Raw genomic sequence first — 18,719 nt, 5'->3', positions numbered from 1 at the left:
CTGCCACCAATTTTAGGGGGGGGAATTTTAATTGGGAGGGGGGGCCCACTGGCCACCAATGAATCTACAGTACTACAGGGGAGGGAGGGGGGCCCACCGGCCACCAATGAATCTACAGTACTACAGGGGAGGGAGGGGGGCCCACTGGCCATCAATGAATCTACAGTAATACAGGGGAGGGAGGGGGGGCCCACTGGCCACCAATGAATCTACAGTAATACAGGAGAGGGAGGGGGGCCCACTGGCCACCAATGAATCTACAGTTCTACAGGGTAGGGAGGGGGGGCCCACTGGCCACCAATGAATCTACAGTAATACAGGGGAGGGAGGGGGGCCCACTGGCCACCAATGAATTTAAAACTGGGGAGGGAGGGGGGTGTGCCCCCTCCTGCCTGGCAGCACATGATCTCTTACAGGGGGCTATGATACGCACAATTAACCCCGCAGGACCTGAGGGGTTAATTGTGCGTATCATAGCCCCCTGTAAGAGATCGGGTGCTGCCAGGCAGCAGGGGGCAGTCATGTACACAGTTTAAAGTATATTCTAACTTGAAGCGTCCCCATCACTATGTGCCTCTGTGTTAAAATATACTGTCGGATAGGAGTTTTCACGATCTAACTCAAATCCGATGGTATATTCTAACATAGAGGCGTTCCCATGGTGATGGGGACGCTTCAAGTTAAAATATACCATCGGATTGGAGAAAACTCCGATCCGATGGTATAATAGGGACTCCTGACTTTACATTGAAAGTCAATGGGGGACGGATCTGTTTGCAATTGCACCATTTTGTGTCAACGTCAAACGGATCCGTCCCCATTGACTTGCATTGTAATTTAGGACGGATCAGTTTGGCTCCGCACGGCCAGGCGGACACCGAAACGACTTTTTTTTCATGTCCGTGGATCCTCCAAAAATCAAGGAAGACCCATGGATGAAAAAACGGTCACGGAACACGGACCTACGGACCCCGTTTTTGCGGACGGTCGTGTGCATGAAGCCTGAATATGTGAGCAGTGTCACTGCTCACATATACACACTATACACTATGCAGTCACTGCTCACATATACACACTATACACTATGCAGTCACTGCTCACATATACACACTATACACTATGCAGTCACTGTCACATATACACTATGCAGTCACTGCTCACATATACACAATATGCAGTCAATGTATAGTGTGAATATGTGAGCAGTGACTGCATAATGTGTATATGTGAGCAGTGACGGCATAGTGTGTATATGTGAGCAGTGACTGTATAGTGTGTATATGTGAGCAGTGACTGCATAGTCTGTATATGTGAGCAGTGACTGCATATTGTATAGTGTGTATATGTGAGCAGTGACTGCGTAGTGTATAATGTGTATATGTAAACAGTGACTGCATAGTGTATAGTGTGTATATTTGACAGTGACTGCATAGTGTATATTGTGAATATGTAAGCAGTGACTGCATAGTGTGTATATGTGAGCAGTAACTGCATAGTGTACAGTCATGTGAAAAAATTAGGACACCCTTTGAAAGCATGTGGTTTTTTGTAACATTTTTAATAAAAGGTTATTTCATCTCCGTTTCAACAATACAGAGAGATTAAAGTAATCCAACTAAACAAAGAAAACTGAAGAAAAGTCTTTTCAAGATCTTCTGTAAATCTCATTCTACAAAAATGCCTATTCTAACTGAGGAAAAAGATAGGACACCCTCACATGTATTCCCTCTTAAATTGGCTCAGATCTCACACAGGTATATCACACCAGGTGCACATAACGTAGATCGTTACTCTGCATGTTGAATGAGGCTTGCCCTATTTAAACCTCAGACATTTAGTTTGGTGTGCTCCTGACTGTTGAAGTGAGAGTGAGCACCATGGTGAGAGCAAAAGAGCTGTCAGAGGACTTCAGAAAAAAGATTGTAGCAGCCTATGAGTCTGGGAAGGGATTTAAAAAGATCTCAAAAGATTTTGAAATCAGCCATTCCACTGTCCGGAAGATAGTCTACAAGTGGAGGGCTTTCAAAACAACTGCCAACATGCCCAGGACTGGTCGCCCCAGCAAGTTCACCCCAAGAGCAGACCGCAAGATGCTAAAAGAGGTCTCCAAAAACCCTAAAGTGTCATCTCGAGAACTACAGCAGGCTCTGGCTACTGTTGATGTAGAAGTACATGCCTCTACAATCAGAAAGAGACTGTACAAGTTTAACTTGCATGGGAGGTGTGCAAGGAGGAAACCTTTGCTTTCCAAGAGAAACATCGAGGCCAGACTGACATTTGCCAGAGATAAAGTTGACAAAGACCAGGACTTCTGGAATAATGTTCTTTGGACAGATGAGTCCAAAATTGAATTATTTGGACACAACAGCAGAGGACATGTTTGGCGTAAACCAAACACAGCATTCCAAGAAAAGAACCTCATACCAACTGTGAAGCATGGAGGTGGAAGTGTCATGGTTTGGGGCTGCTTTGCTGCAGCAGGACCTGGTCAGCTCACCATCATAGAATCCACGATGAATTCTACTGTGTATCAGAAGGTGCTTGAAGAACATGTGAGACCATCAGTTAGAAAATTAAAGCTGAAGCTGAACTGGACCATGCAACATGACAATGACCCAAAACATACTAGTAAATCAACCAAAGATTGGCTGAAAAAGAAGAAATGGAGAGTCCTGGAATGGCCAAGTCAAAGTCCAGATTTGAATCCCATTGAGATGCTGTGGGGTGACTTGAAAAGGGCTGTACATGCAAGAAACCCCTCAAACATCTCACAGCTGAAAAAGTTCTGCATTGAGGAGTGGGGTAAAATTTCCTCAGACCGATGTCGAAGACTGGTAGATGGCTACAAGAACCGTCTCACTGCAGTTATTTCAGCCAAAGGAGGTAACACTCGCTATTAGGGGCAAGGGTGTCCTATCTTTTTCCTCAGTTAGAATAGGCATTTTTGTAGAATGACATTTACAGAAGATCTTGAAAAGACTTTTCTTCAGTTTTCTTTGTTTAGTTGGATTACTTTAATCTCTCTGTATTGTTGAAACGGAGATGAAATAACCTTTTATTAAAAATGTTACAAAAAACCACATGCTTTCAAAGGGTGTCCTAATTTTTTCACATGACTGTATAGTTTGTATATGTGAGCAGTGACTGTATAGTGTGAATATGTGAGCAGTGACTGCGTTTTGTATAGTGTGAATATGTGAGCAGTGAATGCATAGTTTATAGTGTGAATATGTAAGCAGTGACTGCATAGTGTATATGTGAGCAGTGACTGTGTAGTGAATAGTGGGTATATGTGAGCAGTGACAGCATAGTGTGTATAAGTGAGCAGTGACTGTACAGTGTGTATATGTGAGCAGTGACTGCATAGTGTATAGTGTGTATATGTGATCAGTGACTGCATAGTGTATAGTGTTTATATGTGACTGCATAGTGTAAAGTCTGTATATATGAGCAGTGACTGCATAGTGCAGGGGTGGCCAACCTGTGGCTCTTGAGCCGCATGCGGCTCTTTGCTTCTTCAAGTGTGGCTCTAGCTGTGGAGCCAGGGAGCAGTCAGGCCGGCTCACTCTCCACCCCATGCTCAGATCTCTTTTCCTGATTGGGCACTGTTGCTACTTAGCAGCTCCTGCTCACTCTCCACTACGTCCTGATACACACAGTGTGAGAACGTAGTACCTGGAGACACAGACTATGACCTGACGTTGTGCTCATCAGGTCACAGTGGGGAGCGTGTCAGACCTGCAGAGTAGCAGGTGCCCGAGCAGGAGCCAAGTGCCTGATCAGGAGAGGGAAGATATTTTTTTAAATTATAGAATTGAGCATGGGAGGTTCTGATCTGAGCATGGGGTGTGTGTCCTGATCTGAGCAATGGGGGTCTGATCTGAGCATGGGGGTCTGATCTGAACATGGGGGTCTGATCTGAACATGGGGGTCTGATCTGAACATGGGGGTCAGATCTGAGCATGGGGGTTCAAAATTGAGCATGGGGTGCAGATCTGAGCATGGGGGGGGTCTTATTTGAGCATGGGTTGGTCAGGTCTGAGCATGGGGGGTCAGATCTGAAAAGGGGGGAGATCTAAGCATTCGGGGGGTGAGATCTGAACATTGGAACGAGATCTAAGCACTGAGCGTCTAACACTGGGTGTCTGATTTGTGTTGTCTGATCCGAGTATTGGGGGTTTTATTTTGGGGGGTCTGATTTGGAGGTCTGATGAGGTTTGGGGATCTTATTTTAGGTCAGATGAGGATTGGGGATCTGATTTAGGAGTCTGATCTGAGGTCTGATGAAAAATATAGTTTTTCTTTTTTTCTCTGCTAATGAAAAATAAGAAAAAAATATTTTTATCAGACCTCAGATCAGATGAAAAAATCATTTTTTCTCTTATATTTCTTTGTTAAAACCTAGGTGCATCTTGTAGGGTGAAAAATATTGTGACTCGTGTGTAAATGTATAGGTTGTGGCTCCTGGTAGTCATACATGTTTTTTTTTGGGCTCTTTGTGTCTGTAAGGTTGGCCACCCCTGGCATAGTGTATAATGTGTATATGTGACGGTGACTGCATAGTGTATAGTGTGTATATATGAGCAGTGACTGCGTAGTGTATAGTGTGTATATGTGACGGTGACTGCATAGTGTATAGTGTGTATATTTGAGCAGTGACTGCATAGTGTATAGTGTGTATATATGAGCAGTGACTGCGTAGTGTATAGTGTGTATATGTGACGGTGACTGCATAGTGTATAGTGTGTATATATGAGCAGTGACTGCGTAGTGTATAGTGTGTATATGTGACGGTGACTGCATAGTGTATAGTGTGTATATTTGAGCAGTGACTGCATAGTGTATAGTGTGTATATATGAGCAGTGACTGCGTAGTGTGTATATGTGACGGTGACTGCATAGTGTATAGTGTGTATACAGTTGCAAGAAAAAGTATGTGAACCCTTTGGAATGATATGGATTTCCGCACAAATTGGTAATAAAATGTGATCTGATCTTCATCTAAGTCACAACAATAGACAATCACAGTCTGCTTAAACTAATAAAACACAAAGAATTAAATGTTACCATGTTTTTATTGAACACACCATGTAAACATTCACATTGCAGGTGGAAAAAGTATGTGAACCCTTGGATTTAATAACTGGTTGAACCTCCTTTGGCAGCAATAACTTCAACCAAACGTTTCCTGTAGTTGCAGATCAGACATGCACAACGGTCAGCAGTAATTCTTGACCATTCCTCTTTACAGAACTGTTTCAGTTCAGCAATATTCTTGGGATGTCTGGTGTGAATCGCTTTCTTGAGGTCATGCCACAGCATCTCAATCGGGTTGAGGTCAGGACTCTTACTGGGCCACTCCAGAAGGCGTATTTTCTTCTGTTTTAGCCATTCTGTTGTTGATTTACTTCTATGCTTTGGGTCGTTGTCCTGTTGCAACACCCATCTTCTGTTGAGCTTCAGCTGGTGGACAGATGGCCTTAAGTTCTCCTGCAAAATGTCTTGATAAACTTGGGAATTAATTTTTCCTTCGATGATAGCAGTCCGTCCAGGCCCTGATGCAGCAAAGCAGCCCCAAACCATGATGCCCCCTCCACCATACTTCACAGTTGGGATGAGGTTTTGATGTTGGTGTGCTGTGCTCTTTTTCTCCACACATAGTGTTGTGTGTTTCTTCCAAACAACTCGACTTTGGTTTCATCTGTCCACAGAATATTTTGCCAGTACTGCTGTGGAACATCTAGGTGCTCTTGTGCAAACTGTAAACGTGCAGCAATGTTTTTTTTTGACAGCAGTGGCTTCCTCTGTGGTATCCTCCCATGAAATCCATTCTAGTTTAGTGTTTTACGTATTGTAGATTCACTAACAGGGATGTTAGCATATGCCAGAGACTTTTGTAAGTCTTTAGCTGACACTCTAGTATTTTTCTTCACTTCATTGAGCAGTCTGCGCTGTGCTCTTGTAGTCATATTTACAGGACGGCAACTCCTAGGGAGAGTAGCAGCAGTGCTGAACTTTCTCCATTTATAGACAATTTGTCTTAGCGTGGACTGATGAACAGCAAGGCTTTTGGAGATACTTTTATAACCCTTTCCAGCTTTATGCAAGTCAACAATTCTTAATTGTAGGTCTTCTGAGAGCTCTTTTGTGCGAGGCATCATTCACATCAGGCAATGCTTCTTGTGAAAAACAAACCCAGAACTGGTGTGTGTGTTTTTTATAGGGCAGGGCAGCTGTAACCAACACCTCCAATCTCATCTCATTGATTGGACTCCAGTTGGCTGACACCTCACTCCAATTAGCTCTTGGAGATGTCATTAGTCTAGGGGTTCACATACTTTTTCCACCTGCACTGAGAATGTTTACATGGTGTGTTCAATAAAAATATGGTAACATTTAATTCTTTGTGTGTTATTAGTTTAAGCAGACTGTGATTGTCTATTGTTGTGACTTAGATGAAGATCAGATCACATTTTATGACCAATTTGTGCAGAAATCCATATCATTCCAAATGGTTCACATACTTTTTCTTGCAACTGTATGTGACTGCATAGTGTATAGTGTGTATATTTGAGCACTGAATGCATAGTGTATGGTGTGAATATGTGACAGTGACTCCATTGTGTATATGTGACAGTGACTGTATAGTGTAAATATATGAGCAGTGACTGCATAGTGTATAGTGTGTATAGGTGAGCAGTGACTGTATAGTGTGTGTGTATATAGGAATTTTAATAAACAGCAAACTAAGCTGCAAAAACCAGTGTCAGGCAGCTGCTGCCAAGGCCAATAAGATAATGGTTTGCATCAGAAGGGGCATAGATGCCCGTGATAAGAACATAGTCCTACCACTTTACAAATCGCTAGTCAGACCACACATGGAGTACTGTGTACAGTTCTGGGCTCCTGTAAACAAGGCAGACATAGCAGAGCTGGAGCAGGTCCCGAGGAGGGCAACTAAAGTAATAACTGGAATGGGGCAACTACAGTACCCTGAAAGATTATCAAAATTAGGGTTATTCACTTTAGAAAAAAGATGACTGAGGGGAGATCTAATTAATATGGATAAATATATCAGGGGTCATTACAGAGATCTATCCCATTATCTATTTATCCCCAGGACTGTGACTGTGACGAGGGGACATCCTCTGCGTCTGGAGGAAAGAAGGTTTGTACACAAACATAGAAAAGGATTCCTTACGGTAAGAGCAGTGAGACTATGGAACTCTCTACCTGAGGAGGTGGTGATGGTGAGTACAATAAAGGAATTCAAGAGGGGCCTGGATGTATTTCTGGAGCATAATAATATTACAGGCTATAGCTTCTAGAGAGAGGTCGTTGATCAAGGGAGTTATTCTGATTGCCTGATTGGAGTCGGGAAGGAATTTTTTATTCCCCTAAAGTGGGGAAAATTGGCTTCTACTTCACAGTTTTTTTTTTTTTTTGCCTTCCTCTGGATCAACTTGCAGGATAACAGGCCGAACTGGATGGACAAATGTCTTTTTTCGGCCTTATGTACTATGTTACTATGTTACTATGCAGACACTGCTCACATATACACACTATGCAGTCACTGCTCACATATAGTGTGTATATGTGAGCAGTGTCTGCATAGTGTACAGTGTGTATATGTGAGTAGTGACTGCAAAGTGAATAGTGTGTATATGTATCACGACCGGCGTGCTGATCACATATGTGAAGCAAAGGGAGGGAAAAGGGAAGGCCCTGTCCAAGGGAGAGGGAAAGGTGGTGACCCCTAACTCACCTTGAGGCTGGCACCTGACTGCCCTGACATCCCTAGACGTGTTTCTCACCCGTACGCCGATCACGTGCCTAAAACCCTGTCTTTCCCTAAGATGAGCCCTAGGTAGTGAATAGGGCGATGGGAACACTAGTCCGCACCACTAACACTAAAGGAAAACACCAAGGAGAGGACAGACAATACAGACAAAACATATAATCCCAGGTGGGCGACAACAGTGGACAACAAAAGCCCAACAGGGATCCGGAGGGTAACGCTCTGGAACAACAACCAGGAATCACAGCTACACAGCTCCAGTGGGTCAGTATAGAAGTCCAGGCAGGAAGCTCTATATCTGGCAACCAGAGAAGTGGGAGGGAGAATATAAGGAGGCTGGGAGTGACAGACAAGAAACAGCTGAGGAGAAGAAGCTTCGGATCCCTGAGTGAGACAAAAAGGATTGCAAGGCAAACACAGAAAGCTATCATTAAGAAGCAGCGTGATCTTTAGACATAGAGCGAGCAGCCACCCGCTGCGACTTCCTGACTCCGGGTATAACGGAGTCAGACATGGCTCTTGTTAGGCAATTTGGACTCTTTGCCTATGGTGTCCCTGACACCAGACTTTCGGTGGTAAGCTTGAATTAAGTCTTTTCTGGCGCCAGGAGGGTGAAATCAGATTGAACACCAAACACGTGTCTTGTTCCAATTCACTCTGATTTATTAACAGTTGGCAAACACTTAATATAGGGGGGTTAGCTTCCTTGACATCCAATCATATGATAGGATTTGCTTAACCTATAATGTAGTTACACATAAGCTTTGCATTAACATAATAGATGACTCATATTAACAGCATTAACCAATCAGGTGTAGACACATATGTGCTTAGTATGCTTTAAGCCAGGATGACCATATAAGGCATGACTGTGTAAACTAAGGAATTTTAAGGGTCCCTTGAAACTGTCCAAGGAAAGAGGAAATATCTAAAATTCCACAGAGGGGAACTTAAAACTGTGCATGAACTAGATGTAATCGTAATACACATTGTTAAAACAAACAAAATGGAGTTACATATGTCCCTTCAATCCCCTCTTAGAACCTTATATATCTTATACTATATGGTTCTTTCTCTTTTCTCCCTTAGTTTGCTTGTAAGCCTTTAGATATTCCATATACCCTTCAGGAGTATAATCCTCAGGCTTTGTTGAGGTTGTGTTTGACTCTTCTACCTCTACCGGAGTATAGAGGAATGTTGAGTGTACCCCTCTTTCGGCCACTTTTTGACATATGGCAAGAAGGGAGGGCACACACTGTAGACAACAGCAGAGACACACTATTGCAGCGACCACTGCGAGTGCCACTCCTAAGACATACCTTATTTGACCAAAGTCAGGTATCCAGCCAAAAATCCAGTCCCACCATCCTTGGTCAACATCTTGTTTTATATGTTTTATCATCTCTTCTAGTTGGCCTATTTTATCTTTTATTCCACGGGAGTGATCTGATAAATTGAAACAACACATCCCTGCGAACGTTGGCATCCTATACCATGTTGAAGCAATAAATAGTCAATAGTTGCCCTTTTCTGCAAGAAAGCCTTTTTATATGATTGTATATCCAGCAGCATATCTTGCAGAATTGCACTAGTGACCTTTATCTGTTTTACTATAAAACAGGCAAGTTTTGATATTGTCCTGTGGTTATATATGGCCAACCCTGGTACCCTTATCGTAGATACCCCTAAACTCATGTATTCTGATCTAGAGAGGAGATTCACATTATAGTCACAATTTTCTGGTAGCTGTAGGGAAGTGTCTCTCGTGTATCGCGTCTACATTGCTGGGACTAGTGGTATCATTGTTAATGTCAACCTAGCTATTGTACAGGGCCCCTCTGTAATATTGGCCGGTATGTATGTGTAACTAGAATTTCCACAGGCCAATACCCATCCTGTTGGTAGAGGTACATGTTTGTCTAGGGATGGTACTGTTTTTGTAATGTTACATTGCATATTTTTTCCTGATACTATCTTTTTACATCTACTTATATTTCTATTGCAAATATTTGGCTTAGTCTTGTTCTGCATTTTTGCTTGTATGCAGGGAGACAATAGTTTCTCATCGCAGGAGAACTTGTAACATATTTCTGTGGCTGTAACAAGACCTGTAATCATTTCTATCATATTACTTTGCAGAGTCTCATATGTAGGACAGTTATAACAAGCATGATAAGGATTTACATATCCATATTTAACATCATGATCCTGCAAATCTATGTCATTCCATTGGGAACGTAGGAACCCGTCCATACATCTACTGGGGTGGGGACTGCTACCAGACATGTCTCCAAAATGTTAGATGCAGATAAAGTGGTTCGGAGACAGAAATCAGTTAAGTTCAGAGTTTTGGCCAGGTACAGCCATAAGTTCTCCTTTGTCTTCCACAGATTGTCTTCCCCCCTGCATTCCGTTTTCAGGTATGTCTGTCTGTTCCACAGCCGTGGGACAGTAAGTAGGAGACACAAAATTGCAATTATTAAGGCACTGCATCTCAGCCATCTCGAGGAATTTCCCGACTGCGTCATCTCGTTGGGAGTCAATGCTGTCTGCCTCCGTTAGTACCTCTGGGCCTCGTTGGAGGTCAGGGCTGTCTGCCTCCATTAGTAGGTCAGGGCTGTCTGCCCCCGTTAGTGCCTCTGGGCCTCGTTGGAGGTCAGGGCTGTCTGCCCCCGTTAGTACCTCCTGTCCTTCTCTCACAAGCTTCACTCGGGTGGCGTGGATCCAAATTGGAGATTGTTCAGTCAGCACAGCTGTTCTGGTTACTGCAACCACGGTAGTAGGTGGGCCATATACAAAATCACCTTGAGCTCTTCCTTTCTTCAGTGTTTCAACCACCACTTCATCCCCCACCCTGTATGGGTGGGTGGGTTCCTGTGGAAAAGAGGGAGACTTACAAACAACTTTGTCCTCAGTTTTGTTAAGTACCTGTATCAATGTGGTGATATATTCTTCCCTTATTAAATCAAAGTCTCCTCCCTGCACTATCATTGGGCCCAGGGGGGTGGGGAAAGGCCTCCCCATGAGTATCTCAATGCTGTTATGTCCTACTCCGTGGAAATGTGCTATTAAGATGGAAGCACTGTGTTGGGGAATGCATAGCTTCACCTCTTCGCAGACTAATCCTGTCTTAGGATTTTTCTGCAATACTGGATAACACCAGTCTTGCTATTCCTATTCAGGGTTGGAGGTGCCAGACATGGCATCTACCAATGGTTACACGGACCTGTGGGGTTGCATTTGGCTACTCGTTTTGCCACCTTATCTGCCAGCGCATTGCCCTGTGAGACATGATCCTTACCATCTGCTGCCATGAATCCTCTCCTCTGCCAAATCATACCATGGTCCCACACTACCCCATGTGCGTACCTACTCTCAGTATAGATGGTGACAGGTCTGTCAGTATGTAGAATACATGCTCTAGTGAGTGCAATGAGCTCAGCTGCCTGCTGTGTTGAGTGTGGATGCCCTTGAGTAGGCCTACAACATCATGAGTAGTGTGCAAAATGGTGTAATGTCACATTGTGAAAGGAGTTGGCAACTCTACCATCATAGCACAGGCTGCAAGAGAACACAGACATGCCGGCATCCCTTGAATAGTGGTGGGCATTACCTTTGAGAAAAATACACAAGGACGCAACTTGCCTCCGTTTTCTTGTGTCAGTACACCCGCCATGGTTTTACAATTTTGGCGTGCAAACATGTGGAAGGGCATATTATAGTCAGGGAGGCCCAGGCCTGGACTCGACATGAGCGAACATTTCAGATAATCAAATGCATTGTACATTTCAGAAGACCATTTAATCAAATCTGAATTTCCGTCCAGAGTGGCTTGCCTCAAAACATTGTCATAATAGGAGCAATCAGGAATCCATTGTCTACAGTAGTTTATCATACCAAGAAAAGATAACATTTCTTTCTTGGTGTGTGGGGTGACCAGACCCGCAATAGACTGGACTCTTTCTATGCTGATTCTCCTTTCACCTTTTGTGAGGACAAAGCCCAAGTATTCAACCTACATTTTACACCATTGCATTTTCTTAAGTGCCACTTTGTGACCACATTCTGACAATCATTAAAACAGTGATAAACCATCCTGAATGCTGGCCTCCGCTGACATGCTACACAGTAACAAAACATCAACATATTGCAGCAGCACAGAACCTTGGGGGGGTAACATGGTTTTAACGTGGCTTGTAGGACTATGCTGTACACTACAGGTGAATCAGCATATCCCTGGGGCATTCTGCACCAGGTCAGTTGACGTCCCTCAAAGGAAAAAGCAAAATGTAGTCTTATCAACTGGGATAGAAAAGAATGCATTTTTCAGATCCATCACACTGAACCAAACGGCGTCTGCTGGAATGGCAGATAATAATTGAGTGACATCAGGTACAACAGGGGCTAGAGGCACAATGATGTTGTTGATGGCCCTTAAAAAAAATGATTTGATACATATGCATTTAACATAAAAGAGTCATATCTTACTTGTGTGACCAGAGAAGAGTCATATTTTCAAGCTCTGACTCATCTCAGGTTAATTTGCATGTGTATCAAATCGTTTTTTTTTTTACACAATAAAAGCACACCGAGCTATGGGGACTGGGTATTGCGGATGTGCTAGCGGCGATCTAGCAAACCATGTCCTCAGCTCTATACCCAAAATCCAGGTGACAGGTTCCCTTTAAATCCTGTACAAAGCGGGTAGTACCATCTGCCTTTGTCACTTGATTCACGGGCGTACTGTAGGGTGAAATCACCTCTTCCAGGATTCCCTTTTGTAGGAATCTTCTTCTATCATTGGCCTAAGTCCATCAAGTTTCTCTTTTGACAGCGGGGTATTGTTTCTGATATACTGAGATGACACCTGGTTTCACAGTAGCTTTGTAAGGTGTGCAATCTATGAATCCTGTGTCATATTCATTTGAAGACCATAATGCAGGGTTAATGTTGTTAAGTTCTGGGTGGTCCTATATGTTTGCAAGAATCAGTGGCACTGGTGTAGAGATTGGAATGAGATCTGAGTGTACTCTTATGCCCTGATTCTTTGCTGATACTTGCAAATCAAGCTTAATGAACAAATCTCTCCCTAACAGGCTGACTGGGCAATCTAGTATAATGCTAAATACATGATCTGTGATGTATTCCCTGTCCATAGTCTCGAGTGGTAGTGAGTCAGTTTTGAAAGGTTTTGTCAAAACCCCATTAATTCACATAGAAGGCTCAGATTCTCCTTCCACTCTGTCATCTAAGTCCACCCCTTTTAGTCGGACTCTGTGGTCCTCCTTCTTTCCGTCATTAGTGTCCCAGCTGCCCATAAGAACAGAGCTCTGATGTTAAGCACAACACTTAACATGTAACACGTAACTTCAAACATTGAAACAAACAGATCTGACAATACAGACATGAACACACAAAGGGCCCATAAAAACTTTTTATTGACTTCAATAAATGCTGTTGGCACCAATAAAAACCAAACTTCCAAAAAAAATAAAAATTCTCAATGCGCATATTATATGAAAACAAATACCGTACTCCATACGCATTCACATTTTCATGTACTAATTTTCAAAACAGCTCATAACCTCGCCCTCATACATAAAAACTGAATTGCATACACAGTTCTGCTAAAAACATCTCTCAGTCTTCACACATTTTCAACTCCACTACAACTCAAAGCCACACCCATTCACATTCCACTGAATCATGTATCTTCCAACCCAGTCACACAGTTTCTTTGTTACATTCCAAAACTTGCAGCACAGACAAACACAGCTTTCCTGGAAACAGATATCCACACCACACCCAGAATTGCTAATGGTGCAAACACTAACTAAGACCACCTGGCATATAAGATGATTTGGGTTTAACAAAATTACTGTATGATTATAACATGTATATTGTCTTCTTAGAAGAGTTGATTAATCACAGAGTGAAGACCAGAATACATTGGAAAACGCAGCACAAATAGTGATTTGTGCTGCGTTTTCCAATGTATTCTGGTCTTCACTCTGTGATTAATCAACTCTTCTAAGAAGACAATATACATGTTATAATAATCATACAGTAATTTTGTTAAACCCAAATCATCTTATATGCCAGGTGGTCTTAGTTAGTGTTTGCACATATATAATAATTATTTTTGTTAAAAGCTGGATTGTTACACATATAACATCATTTATTCTACATGATTCCCTCCCCCCTTTTCCTGCTTTTTTTCTATCTTAGGAATGTTAAAGTAGGGGGAAGTAAAGCAATCCATCACAGGATATTCAACCGTCCTAAATATTCCTCAAACTATTACAGATACTGCACCAGACAATACTGTGTTTTCTCACACTTAGGTACAAAACGTATCCATTAACTGACCAGGCGATGGGTCTTCCCTATTTCCTTATTTAAACACACACATATCATTAGGGTAACAAACCAGTTCATTTCTGAACATTTAACACAAGAGCCTTTCTGATTGCAGACACTGGGGCACTTTCTTTCTTGCTAGTGCCATCAATTAACATCCTGATACTGCTCTGTTTTCTCACTCACCAGAGCCCCCCCTTCACCATCACAGGAGTTCTGATGTCCACAGTCTGTAAGCTCTATCTTTACAGATTATTACAGATTTTTTTATCCCTGTTGCCAGCCGGGCAACCTGCTGTCCGGGGCCACACTTTCTCTATAACATTCTGTTTCACATTTTAACTGTCAATTCTCTATTAATATCACATCCTGCCAAATTGTCTACCCATGGGTTAACTAGAAGTAATTTGTGGGACTAGACCGTGCAACATAAAGTTTACATGTTGGCAGTGATGGAAACAGAATGATTTTACAGTGGGATGTGACCGTACACTTTCCACCTGGTCAACATCTCACACAGACAGATAATCTTATCACTTCTAAAATACTTATACTATATATATATATATATATATATATAGAGTTAATCCACGCTTGTAACCTCTTGTTCCCGAAACAGTATTTCTTTTAAGTGCACTTATATCTATCTGTAGTGATATGGGCTCCCAGAGTCTCTTATAAACATCTTAGGCTTCCTGAGCCGTTATCTACTGTGTCCCTGACACAGTGATCTACCGAAGTCTTAAGTAGATGGTTCAACTTACTTGGTCGAGATGTGGCCAGTGCCCTCGGATCAGACGGAGGAAAAAATTTATGTCATTCAAAACGGACCCGAAGGATGACCCTCTCGATCCCGGACTTATATAGGGGGGGGTTGAGCGTCCTTGACATTCAATCATATGATAGCATTTGCTTAACCTATAATGTAGTTAACATAAGCTTTTCATTAACATAATAGATGACTCATAGTAACAGCATTAACCAATCAGGTGAAGACACATATGTGCTTAGTATGCTTTAAGCCAGGATGACCATATAAGGTATGACTGTGTAAACTAAGGAACTTTAAGGGTCCCTTGAAACTATCCAAGGAAAGAGGAAATATCTCAAATTCCACAAAGGGGAACTTAAAACTGTGCAATGAACTAGATATAATCGTAATACACATTGTTTAAAACAAACAAAATGGCGTTACATATGTCCCTTCAGCTCTTGACACCCTCCGTGACAATATGTGAGCAGTGACAGCATAGTGTGTATATGTGAGCAGTGACTGTACAAGTGTGTATATGTGAGCAGAGACTGCATAGTGTATATATGTGACAGTGACTGCATTTTGTAAAGTGTGAATATGTGAGCAGTGACTGCATAGTGTATAGTGTTAATGTGACAGTGACTGCATAGTGTATAGTGTGTATATGTGACATTGACTGCATTTTGTATAGTGTGTATATGTGAGCAGTGACTGTATAGTGTATATGTGAACAGTGACTGCATAGTGTATATTTTCGTGACTGACTGTATAATGTGAATATGTAAGCAGTGACTGCATAGTGTGTATATGTGAGCAGAGACTGCATAGTGTATATATGTGACAGTGACTGCATTTTGTATAGTGTGAATATGTGAGCAGTAACTACATAGTGTATAGTGTGTATATGTGAGCAATGACTGCATATTGTATAGTGTGTATATGTGAGCAGTGACGTATAGTGTGTTGTATATGTGAGCAGTGACTGTATAGTGTGTGTATATGTGAGTAGTGACTGTACAGAGTGTATGTGAGGCCGTGACTGCATAGTGTATATAGTGACAGTGACTGCATATTGTATAGTGTAAATATGTGAGCAGTGTCTGCATAGTACATAGGTGTGAATATGTGAGCAGTGTCACTGCTAACATATAGACACTAGACACTATGCAGTCACTGCTCAAATATACACACTATACACTATGCAGTCATTGCTCACATATACACACTATACACTATGCAGTCACTGTCACATATACACACTATGCAGTCACTGCTCACATATACACAATATGCAGTCAATGTATAGTGTGTATATGTGAGCAGTGACTGTATAGTGTGTATATGTGAGCAGTGACTGTATAGTGTGTGTATATGTGATCAGTGACTGCATAGTGTATAGTGTGTACATGTGACTGCATAGTGTGCATATGTGACTGCATAGTGTAAATTCTGTATATGTGAGCAGTGACTGCATAGTGTATATGTGAGCAGTGACTGCATAGTGTATATGTGAACAGTGACTGCATAGTGTATATTTCGTTGACTGACTGATAATGTGAATATGTAAGCAGTGACTGCATAGTGTGTATATGTGAGCAGTTTACTGCATAGTGTATAATGTGTAATGTGAGCAGTTACTGCATGGTGTATAATGTGTATATGTGAGCAGTGACTGTATAGTGTGAATGTGACAGTGACTGCATAGTTTATAGTGTATATATCTGAGCAGTGGACTGCATATGTATAGTGTGAATATGTGAGCAGTGACAGCATAGTGTATATATGTTCTTATCGATAGAAGGGTTTCTGTGGCTCACCAGACGGTCAGTATGGATGGAGGTGCTCTATCACCGGTACACCTAAAACCGTAAGGATATGTTAAAATAGAAATAAATTGTGATGGCACACTCGCATTTGGGTTAAGTATGGGGATTTTTATTGTTATATAAGTAAAAAGTATTGGTGGTAATTATTTATATTTAATAAATGATGGTATAGATATAAAAATATATAAAAAAAAATATATATAAAAATATATATATATATATATTAGGTTCGTTAGGGTAGAGTATAAAAGTCTATTGGACAATGGTATATAGTTCGATGGGTATGATGGAGTAGGGTTCCCTAAAGTTGTAGTTTAAAAATAAGGAAAAAATGAAGTATAAATAAAAAAATAAAGTAAAAATAAAAATAGTGGTCCAAAAAATGTTAGAAAAATGTTCAAAGAGTTCTTTAAGAGGTCCTGGAATCGATATATATACAGTCCAAGAAGTCTAATAATATATTATCTGTCTTCAGTAAGATAGTGCTGTTCTTGAGAAGGGTGCAGTATATGCGCATAGAAAATCCAATTGATAAAAATAGAACAAAAGTGCAGTGCAAAAAAATTGAAAAAATTGAGAAAATATTTTAAAAAATAGAGAGACACGTGCTCAATTGCATATACTATGTTGTGCACAACAAATCAATGTTGCCTTTTGGCATACAAGTGAAAAAATGTGTTGTGAATAGTTGCTGATACTGGTACAGCTTTTGTTAGGACATGTATTCACCGGATTACCAAGTGTTGGTGTCCACCTTTTAAAGAGAGAGCGACTCTCCTAGCAGTTCTCCAATTCACTTGGATTTGGGTGTGAAAATGTCCCGGTATTATTATTACATATGGTCCGTTATGTGGGCAATATAGCATATGTAGTTTAGGAGGAATATTAGAAAGAAGAGATTTACTTTACCCCTCTTTCAGTTGGTTACGATATTTTCTCCGTTCTGCAAGGACCTGCGTGGCGTCCCACGTGATCGCTTGCCTTACCGTGTGATGCTGCCACGTGATGATGATGCAGTCTGGCGTCACACGATGCTTGCTTTCTGATTGGCCAATCTCCTTCTCTGCGGGGAAATTTGAAGATATCACGGTAGCATGTATTTCCTTCCGATGATTTTTAGTTCGCTATGGTTAATTTCTTTATGGTCCTCACTGCTTCCTCTTGACCAGACGCGTTTCGGGACACTTTCTGGTCCCTTCCTCAGTGGTCACGTAGTGGTGAGTCCGGAGCAAGTGAGGGTTTATGTGCGTTCTTCTTTAAGGGGTGTTGCCCAAATTTTGTTGGGTTAAATATAAGTCCTGGACTGGATTTTGTCAGCAGTCAGGTGAATTTGTATCCGTGCAATTCATTCTTGGGGTCCCACAAAGAATACGTTTCTACAATAAAGATCTTTGTCTATAAGTTAATAAAGGATCATAGATTTCCACTAAAACTTTCAATAACATCAAATCTATCGGAATACATAGACAAAATGTTACAACCATATGTGAAAATCATTCCCTCATACATAAAAGACACCACGGCCATCATTACTACATTAGAAGCAATAGAATATAATGAAAATTGGACACTTGGTACTCTGGACGTCAATTCCTTATACACAGTTAATTGACCACAAACAAGGCATAACAGCACTCAAAAAAACATCTAACAGATTATTCACCACTCAAAGCCGACCAAATTAGAGTTCATCATATCCGGTGTCATTTCATACTAACACACTATTACTTCATCTTCAATTCCGAATTTTATCAGCAACAAGTCGGTACGGCAATGGGCACCAGATTTGCCCCGAGCTACGCCAACATCTTCATGTCCGAATGGAACGGGAGGTGATTGGCCCCAGGCTCGGGGAAATCTGGTGCTATGGAGAAGATACATAGATGATGTGATTTTTATATGGCAAGACACAGATAGCTCTTTACAGTCATTTTTAAATGAAATTAATGTCAATAATTTAAATCTAAGATTCACATCCAAC

Source organism: Bufo bufo, chromosome 8, assembly GCF_905171765.1.
Source record: "Bufo bufo chromosome 8, aBufBuf1.1, whole genome shotgun sequence".
Taxonomy (NCBI): domain Eukaryota; kingdom Metazoa; phylum Chordata; class Amphibia; order Anura; family Bufonidae; genus Bufo; species Bufo bufo.
Note: the sequence above shows the minus strand (reverse complement) of the source record.